The sequence below is a fragment of the Mastomys coucha genome, unplaced genomic scaffold, assembly GCF_008632895.1.
Source record: "Mastomys coucha isolate ucsf_1 unplaced genomic scaffold, UCSF_Mcou_1 pScaffold15, whole genome shotgun sequence".
Lineage (NCBI taxonomy): Eukaryota > Metazoa > Chordata > Mammalia > Rodentia > Muridae > Mastomys > Mastomys coucha.
In genome coordinates, this window is record NW_022196897.1 from 103,365,290 (window position 1) to 103,386,225 (window position 20,936).

The 20,936-nt window shown below is 44.4% G+C and overlaps 1 protein-coding gene across 3 annotated transcripts in view; it reads right to left on the reverse strand.

Moving 5' to 3' along the window:
* The window catches only part of Gpr176 (G protein-coupled receptor 176), a 114,610-nt gene that overhangs the window by 10,742 nt on the left and 82,932 nt on the right, over positions 1–20,936 (reverse strand). The window contains exon 1 of one of the 3 annotated variants that reach the window (XM_031371445.1): positions 14,220–14,313. The exons of the other annotated variants lie outside the window; for them this stretch is intronic. The gene's annotated coding sequence lies outside the window, so the exon portion shown is untranslated. Of the gene's footprint in view, positions 1–14,219; positions 14,314–20,936 lie in introns of those variants that run through there. 3 annotated transcript variants of the gene reach the window in all.

Below are 20,936 nucleotides of genomic sequence, written 5' to 3' on the forward strand. Positions count from 1 at the left end.
GGTGCCTGTTGGAGGACTATGGCTCACTGAGTCCAACACTAGCTTCCTGGATCAGGAAGCCCTGACAATGACTAGAGGGAGGCTGGCAAAAGCATCTAGTGCTGAACTACTGAGCCAAGTGTGTAAGAAATGCCTGGAAAGGCTTCCAAATCAGGGGGATGCCCATACAGCATTACTGTTCAGCTTATCACCATGGTGACAGTGGCATCAGTATAAGCAACTCTTATCCTGAGTAAGGGGGGATGTGCTTGTGCATGTGTGTGCAGTGTGTGTGTGTGTGTGTGTGTGTTGTGTGTGTGTGTGTAAATACTTGTGACGTTTCCTTATTGAGCAACCATATGTCACCAAATCTCCAGCCCCAAGCCCTCAGTTCATAAACCGACATAACCGTTGGGATCACCCAGAAACTTTTAAAGTACAGAATCCCTACATCTAACCCTACTACATCAGAACCTTGGGGAGCTTGGGAATCTTCAATTTCATGTGTGCAGCAGGAAATCTGGATGGAGTAACCATACCTACCTTCACCAAACCCAGCACCTCAGGAACACTACACTCAGGATTCCTTAAATAGAGAAAACCACCCTCTCTCACAACATGAAGGCAAACACAGAAATCTCAGAGAACTCTAAAAACAAGCATCCATGGAACCTGGAGGATATCCTTCTCCATCAAGAATCAAGAGTGGAGCTTGACCCCTCTTCCATGTGGGCAGAGCTTCAGCCACACGCAGCTCTTCCTTTGGGAGCAACACCACCAGACTCAGTTTTAATTTTCTATAACTGGCCTTCTTTGATACTTTGTATCTCTCCCAACAGACCCATTGGGCAACCAGAAAACAAGAAGATTTTAATTAGCTTTAATAGATATATTCCTAGCACCCCCGTTTCATGGAGTGGCCCTTAAGTATACTGGAACTATCTACTTGGTTTTAGAAAGAAGAAAGGAATTTGGGGTGGAGAAGTTGCTCCCTAAAAGCTGTACAGGGAGGAGAATGCTTGGTGGAATAAGAGAGAGTGAGATCCCAGAGGCTTGCTTCCCAGAGGCTGGCTAGCCAGGGAGCCATTCTGGTTGCTGCAGCCTGGGAGCCATCAGGCCCGCTCTAGTTATGTCTAGTCTGAGCTTCAGGTTTCTTGCGTTTCCCAATGAAATGCCTTTGTAAGTGATTACCAAGCTGATGTAGAACCAATTTTTAAAATGTAGACAACATATAAAAATATAAAGGACAAGGGCTGAAGAGATGACTTGTCTGCTAAGAATGCTTACTGCTCTTCCAGAGATGGGTTCCCAGAAACCATGAGCGGCAGCTCACAACTGTCTGTAACTCCAGCTCTAGAGGGTACCCCTTTTCTGGCCTGACTATATGGGTTCCTGCACACAGGTGGCCTGTATGCACACACACACACACACACACACACACACACACACACACACACACACACGCGCACACACCTTTTTTAAGCCTTCAAAAGAAAGAGTTAAGAAGCAAAACCACCCAGTGATTACCTATTGAAAACTTTAGGGATGCTTTTCACAGATGGGGACTTTTGTCAGTGCCAGTGGTACCAAACTATGAATACTGCACAAGATCTAGGCATTATGCGGGCTATGTTTCTGTAACAATAAGTAAAAGTAGATACATAGCATCATCTTGACAGGTAAATAAAGCAATAGTGCTTTTCTAGTTATATCCCAATTAATTTATTTACTGTATACTACTGGACTTGTTTAAGCTCTTTCTAATACTCCATTATTAAACAAAGCTGGATAGAAAAACAAACTGCATATTTATTGATGAGAAATTCCTATGAGAATTTCTCTGTATGTGTGAATATATATATATATCCATGTCCAATGACCATCTACAAACATCACGAAAAAAACGGTTTCTCTAAATGCTTAAGAAAATTTTTTATCATTATTTACTTATTTGTTAATTATTAAGATAATAATTTTTCACAATACTGGGATTAAATTTAGACCCTTATAAATGTCAGGCAAGTGCTATACCAAACTATATTATCTCCAGTGCATCTTACTGTGTGTGTGTGTGTCTGTGTGTATGTGTACATATGTGTGCATGTGTGTGATCACTCCTTGATTCAGAGAGAGTGACTGACCAATGAGCTCCAGTACTACACCTCTATCCCCATCTCTTTCTCCTAAACACTGGGATTGGGGGAGTGTATCACCTTGCCCGGCTTTTTACATTGATGCTTGAGATCAAAAATCATGTCCTCATGCTTGTGACTGAGCTGTACCCACAGCCATTTTTGTTTTGAGGCAAGGTCTTACCAAGTTGCCCAGGATAGCCTTGAACCTGGCTCTGGAGCTCAGATGGACCTTGAGTTTGTGATCTTCCTGCTTTGGCTGGCCAAGCAGCTGGGATTAAAGCCTATTCCAGGCCTGGCTTCAGCATCTTACTTCTGCACTGCTACCTTCCTATTTATTCTCCTGGACCAGTATTGGATGTGCATCAGATCTCACCCACGGCATACATCATTTATGTCTTCAACATTTACCCTTTTCTACAAACTGGGAAAGATTTCTCAGATCGCCCGCCATTTTATTAAATCCTAATTCATCAGTGGTAATCAAACCCAACTTTTAAAAATATAGTTGTGGTGGTTTGAGTATGCCTGGCCCATGGGAAGTGGCACTATTAGGAGGTGTGGCTTTGTTGAAATGGGTGTGGCCTTGTTGGAGGAATATATCACTGTGCAGGCCGGCTTTGAGGTCTCTGAGCACTCAAGTTCCACTCAGTGCAGAGGACAAGTCTCTCTCCTGGCTGCTTTCTGGATCAAAAAGTAGAACTCTCTGCTCCTTCTCCAGCACCATGTCGGCCTGGATGCTGTTCTGCTTCTCACCAGCCCCAATTAAATGTTTTCCTTTATAAGAGTTGTCCAGGTCATGGTGTCTCTTCATAGCAATGGAAACCCTAATTAAGACAGTATTTCAGCAATGTCAAGCAACCTATTCTGTATTCCAACATCATTAGTTTTTATGGTTTTCTTCCTTTCTATAATCCAATCATCTTTACACACTTGTAATTTCTTTCAAGTTATTCTACTTTATCTGTTTCTGGAAGTGCTAATTTTCCCATTTGCTGGGCCTACTGGTCCTCCCTTACAGTTTGTTTGAATAGCCTTTTAAGATATTTTACTTATATTTATATTTATTTTATTAACATATTTCATAAGTATATTAAAATTGTAAAATACAATTATACATAATAAGTATATAATACATGAAATAAAAACATAAACAATTAAAATATAAGTATTACAAATAATATAAAACAAATATATAAATAATAATATATAAGTATATAAATAATAAATATGTAATGTTTTTATTTTATTTTATGTTTATGAATATTTCCCATGCATTTAATTTATATCTGTGCACCAAGTGCATGCTATATCAATGGAGGCCAGAAGAGGGCATTAGCTTCTCTGGAGCTGGAGGTCAGATAGTTGTGAGCTACCTGATGTGGATGCTGGGAACCAAACTCAGATCCTCTGGAAAAGCAATAAGCACTCTTAATCAGTGAGCCATCTCAACAGCTCCTGGGGCAGGGAGGGGAAGAGGGGAGGATAAAAATGTCACTTGGCCAAGAATATATTACAGATAATAAAACAATTATAAGGATATCTATTTTTTGTTGTTTTGTTTTGTTTTTACTTTAAAAACAGCATTATTCATAGGTAGCAGTAAGTCCTCTACTTACTTCCCACAAGATAAACAATCAAGAATTTTAATAATAAAAAAATATTCATTCTTAACCCTGTCACTAGGAAGTCAAAAACATCCCTAAGGACACTCTTCCATTTTCTTTCAGCACGACTCTATGTGGATTCTTTATAATACTGATTTTTTTTCTACAAGTTGGTTATTTACTTATAAAAAATACATAAATAAGCAAATACATACTGCTACAGGACAAAGAGGATGAAACTGAGTTCAGTCCATTTAAAGATGTAGAAGTGCAAAGGTAACAGGACTGGTTTTACTAAAAGCCTTCAATCAATCCCTATTGCCACCAGTGAGAAATAAATAAATAACTCCAAACTCTCCAATTCTACATGATATCTTTTCTTTAAGACATGATACCTGGCTGCCCCATGCTTATTACCCAGAGTGCAATGAAATGATCCTAGAGTCTGTCTTGGTCCTTGCTGTAGCAGACCACTGAGGCAAGAGAGCTGGTTAGCAAAGGAAGGGCACATGAGAAAGAAACACCCATACTGCTGCTGCTGCCACCACTGCCACTACCACCATCACCACCTCCACCATCACCACCACCATCACCACCATCACCACCATCACCACCATCACCACCATCATCGCCACCATCACTACCATCACCACTATCATTGCAACTGCCACCGTCATTACCACCACCACTACTGCTGCCACTCTCCTGGGTTCTGACTTCCTTCTCCCAATTGCCTGACACCAAGGAATTTCAACATGCCTATCCAGAGCAAAATTAAGATTCAAATACCTACAGATAAGCTGTACTGCCTGTTCTGAGAACCACCACGAACGAGGCTGTTAAGAAGGCTGATGAACTCTGTCTTAAGTTCAACCTCTTCGAGAAGGATCCATTTGTCCAGCGCTTTTGTCTTTAATGGCACTGCCTTCTTCACCTGCAAGCTTGCACCAGGTGCCTAAAGTAAGGTCTCTGTGCTTGGACAGATTTCTATGGCTGAGTATAGATAGCCGTGCATTCTCTCCCTGCCATCTGACTCCCAAGGCCATTTCAAAGCCCCCAAATCACACAGACAGCTACTCTGGAGCCACTTGAGTGCATTTCTCTCCTAATGCTCACACTTCACTCTGTGCAAGAGCATCTTATCTTTCTCTTTAATCAATAAACTCACTGACCTGCCTCTCTCTGAGTGGTCCTGAAATTCTTCTTTCTTCATGACAAAGGTTAAGTCACTAGAGCACCTAAGTAGAGGTCTCCTGAGACTGTAAGGGGTGAGTAGTAGTTTGATGGTGACAATACCACAGACTAGAAATACCACAGAGAGAAAAGAAATAAGTAAGCAAAAACAATGAAATGTGGGCTTGAGATGGTTCAGTGGGTAAGAGAACATGCTGCTCAAGCCTGATTATCTGAATTTGATCATGAGATTCCCAAGGCAGAAAGACAGAAGTGACTCCTGAAAGATGTCCTCTGAGTTCCACATATCTACTATGGCATGTGTGCTTGTAAACAGGCACGCACACACACACACACACACACACACATACACACACACACACACACACACACACACACATGCACTAAATAAAAACTTAAGCAAAACCTTTTCTTAATGTAAAGTATGGAAATGAAGGATCAGGCCATACATCAGTTAGTTATCTAACCAGGGCTGCTCTGTTTTCCAGATGGCTGCCTGTGCTGTGTGCTCTGGAGGAGATAGATGGGTGTCATGAGAAGTAGGAAGGCAAGTGAGCCAATCACTGTGCAAGCCTCTTTTATAAGAGTTGTGATCCCAATGTCCTCATGGCCTAATCTTCTTTTGACACCCCACTTTTAATACCATTATGTCAACTGCTGTGCTTTAAACTCCAACGTTTTAAAGGGAGCACATTGAAACCAGAGCAAAATTAAGATTCAAATGTATATTTTTCTCTGAACCCTTACATGTACTTCTCGACCCAAACCCTTAAAGGGAACTCCCACTCACCAGAAAGGGAGACTGATCACAAAGGGACAGTAAAGGAAAGACAAGACAGGAGGAAAGAACTTCCTTGGTGTACAGAAACAAATGACCCCTAAAGAAAATCAGAAAGACTGATGAGCTGGGTCAACCTCAGGGCAGTGGAGAGGAGATGGAGCATCAAATGCAGCAGCTGAGCTTTTCAAAATTCACATCGCCAAAGGAAGGCTTAAAGAGTCTATCTCATTCTGGTCTTTTAGAAAATCTTTCCCTCTTTAATCTATTCAGATAAACCTCCCAGCTACCCAGAAGACCAACGCTGGCTAGGTGGTAAGTGGATCTTTTGCTGTTGATATTGGTAGAACTCTGGCCACCGACAAGCATATGAGGGAGAGCTAGCTTATAGCCCAACAGTTATGCCTGGTGGTTTTCGACACAATTCATTCTACTCCCCTCATTTGAAATTTGGACCCTTTCCTTACTAATGGAGTGTCAATTTGCTATAACTTATGATTAAACTGCCTAATATCTGCCCCACTCTACTTAAGCTGATCGCTATTATCATGACAAAATTATGTTATTTCAGCTGCAATTAATTTGATTCAGATACCCTTTCATTTAAGAAAGATTCAGGGAGTTCAAATTAAGCAGGAATTGAATTAGCAGGAGAGAGCTACACAGTGAGTATATTAAAATTCATGGTGGATTTTAAGCCATCACTTTGAATGAAAAGCATCTTTCCAATTTAGCCTTGGATAGCTGCTTCTTCTTGGAGTACTCGTTCCCAATGAATAATTCAAGAAAAGTATTAACGAGATTCACTGTTGTAATTCCTAAGAATATATATATATATATATATATATATATATATATATATATATATATATATATATAAAGGGCTCTGATAACAGCCTTGCCTGGTCATCTCCCATGAGGCCATACACAGAGCTTTAGGTAAGGGCACAATACGCACAGAGGTCGTAGCAACAATGGTTTCCAAATGGTAAGACAAACTGCGTGCCATCAAGATGGCAGTGGCCCTGGTCTTGACTGTCTCAGTCAAAGGCCCTCAAACGGTCCCTTGGGCCCCTCAATACACAAATTAACAAGGTAAGAAAAGAAGTCAAGACTATAAACTGTAACATTTTCATGGTTCACAAACACCTTACTCTGGTCTCTCCTACTGGAGGCAGCCTCAAGAGCTCAGAGTCACCTGCCCTGTCTAACAATGACAGTGGTGAGAGCCTTTAAGGACCTCGTGTCCCATTTTCCTTTCACGGATGCTGTGAATTAAACAGTCTGTCTGCACCAGAGTTTGTGTTAAGGGTTACTTGGCAACAGAACAGCACTGAGAGGTGCTGGGGCCTTTAAGAGGTGATTGCTTCCTTCAGACGTAGAAATGCCTTTCTCCTGAGACTGGGTTGGCTTAGGGCAGAGCGTGTTGCTGTGACTTGAGCCTGGTGCTTCCCCTCTTCCTCACACCTACCTCCCTTCCCCTCTTCACCCTGAACTATCTCACTCACCTCATGAAACCCTTACTAAAGCTGGTCAGACTCTCAGACCCCCAACCACTACAACTGTGAACTAAATAAACCTCTCTATAGCAATAGGAAACATGTCAAACCAATGGGTGTGGAAAGGATGTTTCTAGTGAAAAGGAACCAAGCGGTCTGGCTTTCTCCTTCATCAGGCATGAAAACACGCCAAACTAACCTCAAAGAGGTGAGCTAGGTATGATCCTAGGTATCTACTACACAGGCCATCTCAGTAAGAGATCTTTGAAGATGCAAAAGTTTTCCTTCAGAGAATTAGGCATAGCCACAGTCTAATATAATCTAAGCCTGAGGACAGAGTTGGGATCCCGACATCCAGTAAGAAGTGAGGGCATGGACCTGCATATCACTGAAATCTCAGAACAGAGAGGTGGGGAAGAACAAAAGTTCCAAATTCAGAAAGAGACCCTGCCTTAAAGGAATAAGGCAGAGTGACAGAGGAAGACACCCAACAGCCTCTGCTGGCCTCCACATGCAAGGTGCACACATACATGTATGTATACCACACTCTTATACATACACACACTCATGCCCACTAGGTAAATAAGTAAACATCAAAAGCCTTGTATTCTGCTATAATTCTGCTCACTTTCATCTTCATTACACCAAGCACTTCTATTTGGTTGGCTGAATTTTGGTTTTTTGGTTTGGTTTGGTTGTGGGTTTTTAGAGACAGGTTCGCTCTTCAGAGCCCTGGCTGTCCTGGAACTCACTCTGAATACCAAGTTGGCCTCAAACTTCCAGAGCTCTGCCTGCCTCTGTCTCCTGAGTGCTGGGATTGAAGCATCACAACCAACTTGAACCAAGCACATTTTTACAATTAAGAGTTGATTTATAAAGACCTAAGAACTTGAAGCTTCCTATGACTTCATTAGACCCATCAGATTTTTTTCCTCTGGCTTTGTAGGCACACTTACTGATGACAATGTCCCCCTTCCCCTAGTCAAGAAGCTGAGTGTTTCCTACCTCCCCTTGTCAACCTGCTATTAGAGCAGACTGGAGAGATACAGTCAACAAAGACACATGGTGCTCTACTATAATTAGTGTTCATGTGGTGCTCACACGCTCCACGCTCACTCCCTCTCTTCCAGTAACTATAATTATGCAGTCGGAAAGAAAAATTCATGTTGGAAATATTTCCAAGGGCCTCAAGGGTAAAATGATTAGAGGGCTAAGAAAAGAAAGTGAACACATTCTGCTTCAGTCCCCTGGGACCCAGACATCTGGAGAGTTGTGTGGGGGTGGGGGGTGAGGTTTGGAATGGGAATTTTTCAACTTGTCTTCTAGATGGACCAGTCTGACAATGACATTAGTTAAAAGTTCAAATTCCATTCCTTTTTCATGGCTGAGTTTGGGGGTGGGGAGGCAGGAAAGCCTAGAGCCTGAGCAGCTAGGATACATGCCATAGTTCTAGCAGATTGGAAGCCATTCTCCCATGACTAGGAAGATGGTTTCCCCCTAGCACACCACCTCCATGTCCTTCAGCACTTCCTCCTGTCCCACAGGATGGAGACCAGCAGAGAAGGATGGTCCCAGAATGAGCGGCTGAAGGAACCAGAGCAGCAGATGGGGCGAGAGCTAGAGGGGGTCAGATGGTCGGGACATGGAAGGCTCTGGATGGGAATGACCGGTCTGAAGTTGAGAGCAAGGTCAAGATGAGAACACATGCAGCACTGAGAGGATATCTCACAGCACACAGCCCCATGAGGACACTCAGATTATGAACATGGAATAAATGCTCAGAATACTAGCAGTCAATAATTCTCTGAAGGGAGAGAGCAGTTTAAAGTAAGTGATGGGATACATGGGCACACTGCTAACAAAAAGAGCCCGATAACTAAGGTGCTTGGGAAGTGCATGCCTGTAACAAAGGGCAGTACAGTGGACAGAAACAGTACTGTTTAAAAAGCCAGCCACAGCCGTGAGATGGTTCAGTAGTAATTGAGCTTGCTATAAAGGTGGGACACCCTGAGTTCAAGCCCAGAACCCACATAAAGGTAGAAGGACAGAACTGGCTCCATGAAGTTGTTCTCTGACTGCCAAAGGCTCACTGTGGGACAAATGCTTCCACCCATGCACACACACACACACACACACACACACACACACACACACACACACACGACAAGTTAATTTTTAAAGCAACTCCTAACACTTTTATTTCTCTCTTTACCTCTTCTGCCCTCCCTCAAGTTGTAACAAAGGATGCTACATGAGGGTTAAGAGACAGAAAGAAAGGAGGGCAAAGCATTGGGAACAAATCAATAGAGAGAACCATTTCTGTTCCACTCACCTCCCCACGCTGAGCACCATTGTGTACGTGCATTTCCCAGGAGCTATTTAAGGCAACTCGGGCTTTCTGTGCCGAATCTTCCTTGCTGAAAACTGAACAAAAGGTTCCCTCTCTTTGTATCATTTTCTAAGAATCCAAGATTCGTGATGATGGTGACCATAGAGATGCAGATCAACACGGAAGGACTTTCTGAACATCTTATCATTTCATGAATAATTGACCCCCAGCTCCCACATTTCCCTTTCCGCATTAGTTGATTTGAATATCACTGTTATTTGTCATGTAATTTTCCTACTCACTCCAAATAAACCCAGCAGGCAACATTATTAGCCTGTTTAAAGCATAAACGAGAAGATATGACCTCTTATTTTCCCATTACAAAACAAGAGACAGAGAGAAATGTTTCTATCCTGTGAGAGAGTGATTTCCTACCTTAAGGGTTCATAAAAGACTGGCTTTCACAGGACAACCAATGTCACTAAGTATATGGATAAAGCAAATAAGATCAAATCTAGAGCTATTCCCTTTCACTAAGCTACACTTCCCATCAGTCTACCCTGGACACTATTCTTATGAAGATTTAAGTATGCAGGTACCATGACTAAAGGTACAGCATGAACTCATTATTCTTAACTAGCCAAGTAAGGCAATGAAAGCCACCATATGTGCAATGACTAGTGACATGCTACAACGTATAAAATCACTATTTTCTCCCATAAAAAAACTTTCTGAAGTTCTCCTCACAGGAGGAAGAAAGTGACATGTCACACTGGACAGATTGTATGCATGGATATGGACAGAAGAAATCCAGATGAGCCATCTACATCTCTCTTGTTTCCAGAGGCAACTAGACAAGCCTTAAGAGAGAAGAGCGATGCTTGCTAATTGTGACATGGACTGGGAAGAGAAGTATCCTAAGGCCACCGCCCTGTCATCTGCTTTACAGTGGCTAATGATGGGGAAATCGGGGTATTTGAAGAGTCCAGACGACAAAAGCAAGGGTTATTTGTTTGTTGTTAGTTGTTACTCGGTTGGGTTTGGTGGCTTATATTCCTGCTCTGCCTTACATTGTTTGATTTCACTATGTAGCCCAAGCTGGCTTCTAACTCACAGAAATACATCTATTTCTCCTCTTCTTCCTCCTCCCATTTCCTCCTCCTTTCTTTCTCCCTCCTCTCTATCCTCTTTCTCTCAAAAAGGTCAGATTTTTGTGATGTGGTACTGCTGGGAAAAACTATTTTGAGCTCCCTAATGACCAGGTCTGTGGTTTTTTAAACTTAAGTGGATCAGACATGAATAGCTGCTGGGGAATTTGGCAATATTTACCAAGACAAAAAAAGACAAGCCCTTCTCTGACTGCACATGACAAGGCCACTTAAACATGAAATGGAAATGATGTTATGGGGCTGGATGTCCTGAATTTGTTTTTTGTTTGTTTGTTTTGTTTTGTTTTGAGATGTTGATTTCTAGTGAGTTCCAGATCAGCAAGTTATATTGCCAACCAGTTCATGGCCAAGTGACCTACCTATCCCTGCCTACAGTTCCCCTTGTAACCAATGGAAGAACAATGGGAACAGGGCTTGGCTGCACTGTCCACTCCTGTGTCCATCATGTGAAATAAGCACCAGCTTCCATTTTTTCAGGATTGGGCTAGTAGCTAAGGAGAACAAAAGCCATTCCACAGCCCATTAGTTCCAGCAAAAGAAGTTTCTGTGAATCTGCATTTCACTATACAAGCACTGGAAGCTAGTCAGTGCTGAAAGTAAATTTCTTTTAGATAAATTATCTGTTTTTATTCCTGGAAACACCTTTTCCAAGCTGCTGCCTTTTAGTCTGTTGCCCTAAAGAGTGCTAATGATCCCTTTTACATGCCTCCCATGTATGCCTCACTAATGACATTCTTAAAGCAATATTAAACATGTGCCTCAGAGCTAACTCATCATGAAGCCAGCCTCCTGGGTTGCTACCTCCTGGGTTTCGTATAACATGGCCCTAAGGAGGGAAATAGACTCTTTTGGTTATTAGGTTTATTTTTTGGTGATATTTTCAGTTGACATGAGTAATGTAGTTTTAAATATCTGATAGCTTTTTAATTTCTTCAATGTTATGTGTATGGGTGGGTTTGCCTGCATAGATGTGCCCACAGTGGGCAGAAGGGGACTTCAGGTCTCCTGGAGCTATAGACAGTTGTAAGCTCCCAGATGGATGCAGAGAATGGAACCAGGATAATCCAGAAAAGCAGCTTGTGCTCTGAACTACAGAGCCATCTCTCCAGCCCCTTAGGATAGCTTTTTGACATGTATGAATTCCACATACACTCTGTAGTCTTTTTCCGTATTGAGTTTTCTCATTTGACATATTTCCTTATAAAATGAGTTAGCCAACTAGACAGATGGAAAATGTTCTCAGATTTAGTTAACGAGGTAGTAGAAATAAAAGGTTTAATGCAAAGTTGAGAATCATAAATGTAGAAACCCAGGAGTGTAGAGAAGACCTGTGCTTGGTCCCCAGAAGCCACATACAAGTTGGGCTCAGTGATGCCCACTTGTAATACAAGCACTGAGGAAGAGACAGGTGGATCCATGAGGCTCACTGGCCAGCCAGCCTAGACTACATGTAAGGTGCAAGCGAGTGAGATATTATCTCAAAAAACAAGCTGATGGCTCTTGAGGGATGACATGTGAGGTTGTCCTTTAGGTTCCACAAGCATATGTACACATACACATGCACACACACACATACATGCATATACACGCAGGCACACACGTATACATGCATGCACACATATGTGCACGAATGAGCGTGCCCATACACACACACACAAAATGAAAAAAAAAAAAAAACCAAGGGCAAAGATAAAACTGAGGCATGTGATCAATTAGGGAAAATCTGCCACCTATTTGTTTTCTACCTCCTAAGTTTGGAGGCCACTTTCAGGATTTGAATCTAAGTCAACAAGTCAACTTGCCAAGTGGTCATGAGCGTCAGCTGTGCTCCAAGACTGAGAGCTCAAGGTCTTTTCATTTCATTCATCCTTGGCCCCAACATATGTCTCAACTTACTCAAGAACTTAGGAGGGTAAAATGTCAATAAGAAGCCCACCTTAGTGACAGGGTCTAAGAGCAGAGCTGTAGGCAAAGCCACTGCTGTGTCCTTGTGACACTAAGTCTACCATATAAACCTTGACTCACAGACCCCGGTGCACTTCCCGCCTCCACCAAGGAAGTAGCCCATCCCCCTGCTTGAGTTCTGTGCCATCAATGTTTTATCTAGTAAGTGGAAAGCATTTTCGTTTGTGATTTGTTCTTCTGTGCGGCCTTGGGCCAGCAGATCTGTTCTGAGACATGTTCCTGCTGCGTGACTCACTCACTGTTGTTTTAAATGAAAAACAGAAAAGATCTGCATAATAAAGCTCAAAAGAACAAACTCATTCACTTTATAGGTTAAGAGGAAGTTTTTGGTTAAACTTTAAAATCCTTGCAAATTTTAAAACATTTAAAAGCTTGCTATACCTCTGTTGTTTCTTTACTGCAACCAAAATTAAGGTTTCACATCACTTAATTTAAAAACTAATAATTTACTCTTGACCAAAACTATACACACTATTTCTAATATTCTATTGAAATTTGGTAGAAGGGGGCAGAACTGACATTTAAGTCATACCTTTATGTAGCATTGATCGAAATATATACATTAAATTCTACTTAAAATGAGCTTACTTCTATTTTTAATCTTTTTGCAGCAAAAATCAAAATGTCTAAACACTGCCCTTTCTCTTATGAACAATCTCAAAAGTTACAAATAATTAACAATAAACAATTAAACCACCGAGGATAGCTTTCTCCATATACCCTATAAGTTTTGTTTTATTTTGTTTTTCAAGACAAGGTTTCTCTATGTGACCCCATCCTGGAATCAGCTCTGTAGACCAGGCTAGCCTTGGACTCAGAGATCCTCCGGCCTCTGTCTCCTGAGTGCTAGCACACCACCATACCCAGCTAATTCAGTATAACTTTTTAATAACCAGAACCATTCTTATATAGACTAGCTGTAATTATAACATCTATTTTTAAAACCTGAAAATACACTAACATTTGCATTACAAGGATTAATTATTAACAGACTAATCAATAAGTAATTGAAAGACAGTCAGTGATCTCCACCTCCCTGGTATTCATGTCTCTGTGTGGGCCTCTCTCACAATGAGTAGGGCCAACCAGCATAGATAGGACATGGCGGAGGTGACAATGAGACTTCCAAGGCGAGGCCACCGAAGACAGGAGCATGCTGCTCTCTCTTTTGAATCACTTGCCCTGGGGAAAACCACCTGTAAACTCCAAGGAAACCCAAGGAATCTGGTGCAGAGGTCGGAACAGTGGTGGTAATGAAGCTTTGGGAGAGAACCCAAGGGGACTTCCTATCTCTGCTGAAGCCTTTCTGTGCCTGCATCACTGGCCAGCATCTGGACCATGAGCACGAGCACCTGGCCCAACTACAACCAAATCCGTGACCTCCAGCAGCTGTGAGAAATGCACGTTTGCTGCTGTACATTGCTACGTAGTGAGGTCCATTCCCTCAACCGATATTGACAGACTCTGTCATACTTCTCTCAGGCACAGAAGGAGAACAGTGGCCTTGAAGGACCACTGTTTTCAATGAAATGATGGATTAAAAAGTGCCAAGCTGTACTTCACTCACAGAGAGTATTAAGCAGCCGTCATGCCAGGTGACTTTCACTGATCGTGAGACTGGTTCCTGGAGATCATGAAAGGCACCGCAGAATTCATTCACTGTGGGACCGCAGAATAATCGCTTCTTCGGAGGGTTACACTGATTTACTCTTCCTCCACAGGGATTAAAAAAGAAAACCCTTTAAACTTTCTCCCACATGCTGCCCAGATAACTCTTTGAGTGTGAATCACCTACGATTTAGAGTCCTTAACCCAAGTTTACTGGTCTGACTTCTTCCCATTCAGTCCAATTAGTGAAGTCAGGAAATGCAGTCACTGCACTGGTGAAATGGGATTTGTGCTTCCTGAAAGGCTATCTGAAAAGCACACAGCCATCAGCAAGGCGCAAAACTGAGCTGCACTGCAAGCTAGTGGGGTGTGAGGTGAGTGATGCTTGTGAGCTCAGTGAGCTGGTGGTGTGACAGGAAGCCTGTAACAGGAAATCTGTGACAGGGAAGCTTATGACAGTGAGACCTTGTGACAGTGAGAGCCTGGGACAGTGAGAGCCTGTGACAGTGGGAGCCTGTGACAGTGAGAGCCTGTGACAGTGAGAGCCTGTGACAGTGGGAGTCTGTGACAGTGAGAGCCTGTGACAGTGAGAGCCTGTGACAGTGAGAGCCTGTGACAGTGAGAGCCTGTGACAGTGAGAGCCTGTGACAGTGGGAGCCTGTGACAGTGACAGCCTGTGACAGTGAGAGCCTGTGACAGTGACAGCCTGTGACAGTGAGAGCCTGTGACAGTGAGAGCCTGTGACAGTGAGAGCCTGTGACAGTGAGAGCCTGTGACAGGGAAGCCTGTGACAGGGAAGCCTGTGACAGTGGGAGCCTGTGACAGTGAGAGCCTGTGACAGTGAGAGCCTGTGACAGTGACAGCCTGTGACAGTGACAGCCTGTGACAGTGACAGCCTGTGACAGTGAAAGCCTGTGACAGTGACAGCCTGTGACAGTGACAGCCTGTGACAGTGACAGCCTGTGACAGTGAGAGCCTGTGACAGTGAGAGCCTGTGACAGTGAGAACCTGTGACAGTGACAACCTGTGACAGTGAGAGCCTGTGACAGTGACAGCCTGTGACAGTGACAGCCTGTGACAGTGAAAGCCTGTGACAGGGAAGCCTGTTCATGAAGTGGGAGTAAGGCCCATGAGGTGACTGGTGCCTCTGTGGTCTGAGTAATTATGAGGTCACCATTAGGACTGAGGTGGCATTGAGGACCTGCAGTGTAACACAGAGGAGCTGTGGCAGTGAGGCCTACGAGGTGACAGCTGAGTGTAGTGACAAGGAAGTGCTAAGAAGTGGCAATGAGGATATGTGATCTAAGTGAGGGCCAATGAGGAGGCAAAGTATGGAAATGGCTGGTAGGGCCTGAGAGGTAACAATGAGGCCTGTGAGGCCTCTGGGGTATCAGTGAGGCTTATGAGGTGTCTGTGAGAACTGTGAGGTGGCAGGAAGGGCTTGTGAGGTAGCAGTGGAGAGGTCTATGAAATGGCAAGTGGACCTGTCAGGTGTAAGGTCTGTGAGACAACTAGGTGTCCATGAGGACTCTGAGATGGAATTGTGGCCTGGAAGGTGACAGAGAAGCCTGTGAGATGGCAGAGATGCCTACTGGCTGTCAGAAAGTTCATGAGGTAGCATTTAAGAGCCTACAGTATGACAGTGAGGGGCTGTGGGATGCCAGTGAGGCCAGTAAGGTGGCAGGATGGGCCTGTGAGGCAGCAGTGTGGGTCTATGAGAGGGCAAGTGGGACCTGTCAGGTGTGGGTAAGGCCTATGAGATGACAATGAGGGCCTGTGAGGTGGCTGTAAGGCCTATAAGGTGAGGGTGAGGTCTGTAAGGTAGGAGATGGGGCCTGTAAGGTGGGAAATTGAGGCCAGTTTGATGGAAGGTAGGGCCTTTGAGGTGGCAATAAGATTGTAAAAGGGCACTGTGGCCTGTGAGGTGACAGTTAGGGCCTATGAAGTGGCAGTGATGCCTCTGGGGCATCAGTGAGTCCCTATGAGGTAGCCATAAGGGACTGAGGAGGCACTGAAGGCCTGTGACATAACAGGAAGGCACTGTATGGTATCAGTGAGGACCATCAGGTCATAGTGAGGGCTTGTGGGATGGTAGTCATGTCCTGTGTAGTGGCAGAAAGGTCCTATGAAATCCAAATACTATCTTGTTGGGTAACAGGGAGTTCTGGGAGGTGACATGGCCTTTAATGTAACCATGAGGACTATGAGGTGACATTGAGTGCCAGTGGTGTGACAGCAAGGGCCACTAAAGGAGAAGTGAGGTTCTATGAGGTGGCAGTCAGGTCTTGTGGCAGTGAGAAACTCTGAGGTACAATGAGGTCCTGTAATGTGGAAGTGAGGCAGGTGTTTTGACAATGAGAGACTATTAGGTGGCTATGAGGCCTGTGAGATGACAGGTAGGGACTGTGGGGCAACAGTGAAACCTATAAGGTGGCATTGAGGACCAGTGTGGTGACAGTGAGGCCTGTAAGTTGACAGTGAGGGCCTGTATGAGGTGTGAAGTAGGGCCTGTGTGGTGACAGTAAGGCCTGTAAGTTGACAGTGAGGGCCTGTAAGATATGAAGTAGGGCATGTGCGGTGATAGTGAGGCCTGTAAGTTGACAGTAAGGGCCTGTGAGGTGTGAAGTAGGGTCTGTGAGGTGACAGGCCTGTAAGTTGACAGTGAGGGCTTGTGTGAGGTTAAGTAGGGCCTGTGTGGTGACAGGCCTCTAAGTTGTCAGTGAGGCACTGTGAGGTGGCACTGAGGCCTGGCCTGTGTGATGACAATGAGGCCTGTAAGTTGACGGTGAGAGCCTGTGAGGTGTGAAGTAGGGCCTGTGTGGGGACAGTGAGGCCTGTAAGTTGATAGTGAGAGGCTGTGAGGTATCATTTAGGGCCTGTGTGGTGACAGTGAGGCCTGTAAGTTGACAGTGAGGGCCCGTGAAGTGTCAAGTAGGGCCTGTGTGGTGACAGTAAGGCCTGTAAGTTGACAGTGAGGGCCTGTAAGATGTGAAATAGGGCATGTGCGGTGATAGTGAGGCCTGTAAGTTGACAGTAAGGGCCTGTGAGGTGTGAAGTAGGGTCTGTGAGGTGACAGTGAGGCCTGTAAGTTGACAGTGAGGGCTTGTGTGAGGTTAAGTAGGGCCTGTGTGGTGACAGTGAGGCCTCTAAGTTGTCAGTGAGGGCCTGTGAGGTGTCACTTAGGGCCTGTGTGGTGACAATGAGGCCTGAAAGTTGACAGTGAGGGCCTGTGAGGTGTGAAGTAGGGCTTGTGTGGTGACAGTGAGGCCTGTAAGTTGACAATGAGGGCCTGTATAAGGTCAAGTAGGGCCTATGTGGTGACAGTGAGGCCTGTAAGTTAACAGTGAGGGCCTGTGAAATAATAGTGAAGGTCTTCAAAATGGTAGTATGGCCTGTGAGGTGGATGGGAGAGACTGGGATAGCAGTGAGTCCTGTGAGGTGGAGGGATGCTTCTGAGGTGGTGTGGAGTGCATGTTAGGGTGTCAGAAGACTGTAATCTGCAGTGAGGGCCCGTAATGGCAGGTCAAGACAGTGAGATAACAGTGAAGTCTGTGAGATGACAACAAGGGCCTGTGAGGTGGCAGTGAGGCCTGTGAGGTAGCACTGAGGGCCTGTGAGGTGACAGCAAGGCCTGTGAGGTGGCAGTAAGGCCTGAGAGATAGCAGTGAAGGACTAGTGGTGACAGCACCCACCTTTTCCTATGTGCTCACCGTAACCAGATTATATGTCTCTGCTCATGACTAGATATGAACTCTACCAGCAATACTTCCACCCAGCAGATTCTTTCTGGGTTTCCTACTCCTACTTTGCAGTTTCTTTTGCTGGATTCTCTGTCTATCAAGGCCATCCTGACCCTTCTCGTTTTATCTTCCTTCTAGCCCCACCCACTAGACCATTTCCAGTGAAACTAGTATGGCTCCTGTGCTTACTGCCCACCTTGCATCTTATCTATGCCACAGACCCAAATACTCACATGCAAACCTGTGATAGTGAACAAGGATGGCCCCCTGGTAGGTGTATATCACCTGGGAGTGATATACCAGGGAGTGGCACTATTTGAAAAGGATGAAGAGGTGTGGCCTTATCAGAGGAGGTGTGTCACTGAGAGTGGGCTTTGAGGTTTCAAAAGTCCCCACCAGGTTCAATATTTCTCCATCTGCCAATGGATCAGGATGTAGCTCTCAGCTATTTCTCCAGCTCCATGTGTTCTTCCATTCCCCATTCCCCCACGGTGACATGGTGAAGCCTCTGAAACTATAAGCAAGCCCCCAATTAAGTGCTTTCTGTCATAGAGTTGTGTTGCAGGCTTTTCCCTGGCCAATTACATTAGGGCAGCAGGAGGCCTGTGATTGGCCAGGGAAAAGGGAGGCAGAGCTAAGAGTTGCAGAGACAGAGAGCCTCTGAGGGAGAGAGGAGGAAGAAGGCAAAGATAGAGGGCAGACTTGAATGAATGTGCCTTTAGCCAGCCACAGGTAGTTATGATATAAGGTTAGAATAGTTGGTATAAAACTTTTACCATTGTCAATTAGTCCTGAAATTATTGTATTGGCAGCTTGTAAATTGAGAATTTATTGTTACATAAATCTGATTAGTTAATTATAAGCTTCAAGAGTTTGTTTCTGCCAGATGGTGGTGGCGCACGCCTTTAATCCCAGCACTTAGGAGGCAGAGGAAGGCAGATTTCTGAGTTTGAGGCCAGCCTGATTTACAGAGTGAGTTCCAGACAGACAGCTACAAACCCTGTCTCAGAAAAACAAAAAACAAAACAAAAAAAAGTTTGTTTCTACAGGGTAGATGGGTGTTGTGGTGGCTGACCATGGGGTGGATGGTCATTGTGTGGGCCTGGCGGCAGAGATCCACCAAGGGACTTGGGAGCTCTGGCCAAGAAAGAGATGGCCGTATTGAGATCACCCGGCTAGAGCCATGTGGTCCACTGGTTGCCAGTGGTTGCCAGCGGTAGTGTGGAAGTCAAGCGGTCTTTTGTGTTTGTTTGTTTGTTTAATAATTCCCGAAACAGAATTGCCTTGGTCATGGTGCCTCTTCATAGCAACAGAACAGTGGCTAAGACAAAACCTGTATCTGCATGCCTGCACATCCACTCTGCACCCTCGAGAGCATCATAAGCAACTCACGATGCCCACAAAACCCAGATCTTTCCCATGCCTCTTCCTCCTCTTCTGGTTTTATCCATCTCAGGATTCGGTATCCTCAGGTACCATAGGTTACATATCTAGAAAGCATCCCATTGTCTTGATGCAAATCCAGCTTTCACAACAAAGGGGATAAGGGAGTTCCTGAACTGGGCGATGGTGGCGCACGCCTTTAATCCCAGCACTTGGGAGGCAGAGGCAGGTGGATTTCTGAGTTCGAGGCCAGCCTGGACTACAGAGTGAATTCCAGGACAGCCAGGGCTACACAGAGAAACCCTGTCTTGAAAAAAACCAAAACCGAGAGAGAGAGAGAGTTCCTGAACCAAATATGAGTGACTGTGACTTGGAACACAGACTCAAGCTGCTCTGAAAAATATTGCAGATGCCTTAAAGCCTTGAAGGCCACTGAGGATGGGCCTCTCCCCAGTGGAATTTTCCTGTGTGGAGACACAATTTGTTCCAAAGATAAGAACATTACATACTATTGTCTCCTCCTTCCCTTAAGAGTTCATCCAGTTGGGCCTGCCAGTCAAGGCCAGCTCACCTGTAGCCAAGCTTAGCTAGGAGTAGGTATCCCCTTAACGGGATAATGTACTTTCCTTCATGGAAACCCTCAGTTCCTCCATCCTGGAGCTGCAGCCCCTCAGGTCTCAACTCCCTTCAATTTTCCCTTTTTCTTCTTTTCTATCTCTCTTTTTCAGTTACTGGCCAAAATCTAAACATGTTTTCTCTGGAACTTTGGGTGTCTAATCTTTTCTCTGAAGTTACCTGCCCTTTGCCACATAGTTGTTTGCTGACCTTCACTGTTAAACATCCTAGCCTAACTCAAAAGTCTGTCTCCCCACCACCTCCGACTCCCCACGCAGACCTCTGCCCCCAGTCCCCATGCCCCACCTCACCCCTCACCCCTCACCCTCCATATTCCTCCTCTGGGCAGCTGTTCAGAGGCGCTTGTCTGCCCTGTTTTTTTCTCTCAAACGAAACTGTCCTCCAGTTTCATTTTGAAAATTCTTTTATTAAGATAGAGGAGCTCAGAAAAAGAACCCCAATTTCTCAGTAAAATATGATACCTGGGTGTGGGGTTCTTCAAAGCTCCTGGTAACAGTGTTCCCTGTAGAAGAAGTTCCAAGGTCACAGAATGAAAGAAAAGTCATAAGTCAATGTGCTTAGAAAATACACTGGCAGTGACCACACAACAGAGCAGGAAACTCTGCTAGGAGGTTTCAGATGCTATCTGATGACATGCTTAACTTCTGGATTTGTAAGGGGCTCCACTAAGAATTCCTTTCAAAGGTTTTACCTGATGGTCAAAAAGATGTTAGGTCAAACACAGGAATGGGCAATGAATAGGATTAATGATAGCCCAAGATAATCAGTCTCTGGATCTGCAACATTCTAATTCTCCACGATCATGTAGCTCTTATCAATCTTTGAGCCAACACAGATTGGGGGCAGAGGGTTGTAGGAAGCCATTTCATAAGCACATCGCCATTAAAAGATGGCATTTGGCTTGCCGTTAGTATCAG